Source organism: Sparus aurata, chromosome 10 (genome assembly GCF_900880675.1).
Source record: "Sparus aurata chromosome 10, fSpaAur1.1, whole genome shotgun sequence".
In the NCBI taxonomy this organism is placed as follows: domain Eukaryota; kingdom Metazoa; phylum Chordata; class Actinopteri; order Spariformes; family Sparidae; genus Sparus; species Sparus aurata.
In genome coordinates this window covers 5,942,551-5,945,608 of record NC_044196.1, presented here as the reverse complement: position 1 = coordinate 5,945,608, position 3,058 = coordinate 5,942,551, and the positions used below count along the sequence as shown (strand labels likewise).

Sequence of the window (3,058 nt, the reverse complement as noted above, 5' to 3'; positions counted from 1 at the left end):
AAATGAAAATGTAGTTTTGGTGGATCTTATTTAGTGTTCTTTAAACCACACAGGTGATAAATCTTGACTCTGTTAGTGCTTCTCAATGTTTTTTCCCCCCTGAATTTTACCTACAGGCTCAGACTGACTCAGACTGTAACGTGTTGCAGTTAGAGACAGGCTGCACTTTAAACTCTGTGTGTTCTCCTTCTTTGTGTAGGGTTAGGGTTAAGCCTGGGCTGTGATGCCATAAATACAGAAAGGTGAAGGCATGAACCTCTTTGTTCTTGTTCTCCAGCTCTTCCTTCAAAGTCTGCAGGTTCTTCTCCTTCTTTTCCTTCTCTTCACATAGCTGCTGCAATTCAGCTTGTTTCATTACAATCTGGAAGGAAGAGGAGATGGTTAAAAGACACAATGAGAGACATGTTCCGTTATTGACATTTTGAATACACACTGACATCTGTGACTTGGCATTCAGACCTGGTCTCGGAATGACTTATTCTGCCATTCACTTACTCAAACAAAGCAAATTTGACCATGTCTAAAATACCGCTGGCCTTAAAAATGTGATTTCAAACTAAGGTCACTGTCTGATATGATGAAACTGAGGATGAACCTCATTTTTGATGGTTTCCAGCTGTTCTCTCAAGATCTTCACTTTATTTTCAGATTCCTCCCTCCTCCGATGCAGCTCCTTTAGAGAGATATACAGAGACACAACGCAAGACAAAATTTTATTCAGGCCAGTTAATTGACAATACAACACAATGACACAGAATGAAAAAGAGAATCATTAAATGTACCTCAACTCTAATTTTTGCAAAGTTTCCCTGGTTCCATTCCTTCATTTGTACTGTTTCACCTGTCATGAGCTCCTCTCCCTCTCTGTTTTCTTCAGTTTCAAACTTGTATTCAGTTTTGCTTCTTTGAGAGCAGGGCTTCTGTCCTTTAAAAACAGAAGTCAAGTTTAAAGAATAATTACATGCTTAATACAAAGGTAAAGCAGCATATGAGACGTTTCATTATTATTATTATTATAAGGGTCATTTGTGACTCACTGATTTTGTTTTGTCTCGAAACAAAAAAGACAAGCAGCAGATTAACCAGGATGCAAACAACCAAACTAACAACCAAACCAACAATGATTGAAGGGTTGGACTGAACCTCAAAGAATTCATCTGAAATTATAAAACACAGAATAACTTGGCAGTTATAGAAAACTGGACTGGAGCTTTTTGAAGGTATGTCTGTGATCACATCATTCAATTTCAATGTTATAATTACCTGGAACATGTATGTGTGTCTCTCTGGTCTGGTTGGTGCTGTTCTGTTGGACTCTACAGGTGAAGCTGTTGCTGTGTCTCTTCTCCACAGTCACTCTGCTGCTGACAGTATAGAGGTCATCAGGACCTCTGACTGTCTCTGTAGGTCCAGCAGAGAGGAGGTTTCCCTCACCGTCCAGCCAGAACACCTCAGGTTCTGGATACCAGCCTGTAGACTCACACTGTAGAACCAGTCCACGGATGGCTTCATCAATTCCCGTTAAAGTTATGACCGGTGTGGAGACAACATTTGAACCTGAAGAAAAGTAAATATTTAAAAAACATGCTGTACATAATCATGAATTTTGATCTTTAAATGGAACTGAATCATATGAATGTACTTGCCTTGTTTAAATTCTATGAAACCTTCTGAGTTTAAAAAAAAAACACAGTGAACACGTATGCACTCACCAACAACTAGTTGAACAGAAGTTTGCCTTTCCAGTGCTGGAATGAAACATCTGTAATTTCCTTCATCAGTAAGCTTCACTTTTGAGAGTTTCAATGAAATATTTCCTGTCTTCAGCTCATCGATGAACAGCGATGTTCTCCTCTCAAAGAATGTATGTTTTTTACCCTCAAGTTCCTGACCAGAACGCCACACATACACAAATCTGGGGCTCAGGTCAGGTCTCGTCCACTCCAGCGTCAAACCAGACGCATCTTCCACAGGTTTCATCAAACATGGTAAAATGATGTCATCACCCAGTGCTGCTATGATTGGCCGAGATGAGCCAATTAGCTGATATTCACCTGGAGAGCAGGATAATGATATTTTACTGAAATTTAAACTAGGTGTTGGAAAAAGGTTAAATGAAATAAAACCTTGACTAGAAAATTAAAAACTCACTTAAAATAGATGAAAATATACAGAAGATTTAAGTCAAAAAGTGTCATCACATCTATCATGATAGTGACCTGTTTTGTGGTTGCAGAGTTACCTTTACAGAAGCGTGTTAGATGAAGATGGAAAACCAAAACACTTAAGGATGTGAAATGAGATTTACTGTGCTTTCCATCTTTGTGGAACAGCATCATATAGCTCTGAAAATCAACAGAAACTGGTGAGAACGGTGTTAAGTCACAGCATGAAAGGATTTTGAATCAGTCTGTGTGTAAAACGTGGGCCAAAAATAAAATAATTAGTTTAAACAGGCTTGAAAAAATTACGCAAAATTCTGAGTTATGGAGTTACATTTTCTATTTTACTATGTATACCCTGCCTGTATTTGTCAAATTCTAAGTGTGTATGTACTGAACTTCACATGCTGCAGGTGGAAACAAATCTTTAAAACTATCTGCACTAAACTGGTGAGTTAAATTCCACCATTATCATATCCTCTACAACTGATTCATTGATTCAAACAAATGCCACATCTTTGAGAACCCCTTCACATTCCGTCATTTCAACTCCTGTGACGACAACTCTTCTACAAATATTGACAACGTGCTTTGGCATTACAGAATACTTTCACTTTTGACCCATAGTTTGCACCCTCGTGTATGCCCGTCTTCACTTATGTAGCTTCCCATATTTCTTTGATATTTTTGGTATGCTAGAACCCTTTTTATGTTACAAAGACTAATATGTCCAGTACATTACTATAGTCATAATCCAGACTCCATGTTAGAGTAAATGTAATCAGTTTGATGTTTAAACAGGTGTCCCGTAGCTTAAGATTCACAAAATCCAAGTAACATTTCATGGCTGTTAGAAAAAAGGATTTTTTTCTGATTTATTTGCGATTAAATTATAA

The 3,058-nt window shown here is 37.8% G+C and overlaps 1 long non-coding RNA gene across 1 annotated transcript; it reads right to left on the bottom strand.

Annotated features, from left to right (window-relative positions):
* Positions 1–595: 595 nt before the first annotated feature.
* LOC115589891 (uncharacterized) lies at positions 596–1,122 on the bottom strand. Its single transcript, XR_003985628.1, has 3 exons — positions 1,038–1,122; positions 783–925; positions 596–673 (listed from the first exon to the last, which is right to left on the bottom strand). It is a non-coding gene; the product is annotated as an uncharacterized LOC115589891 (long non-coding RNA).
* Positions 1,123–3,058: the final 1,936 nt, after the last annotated feature.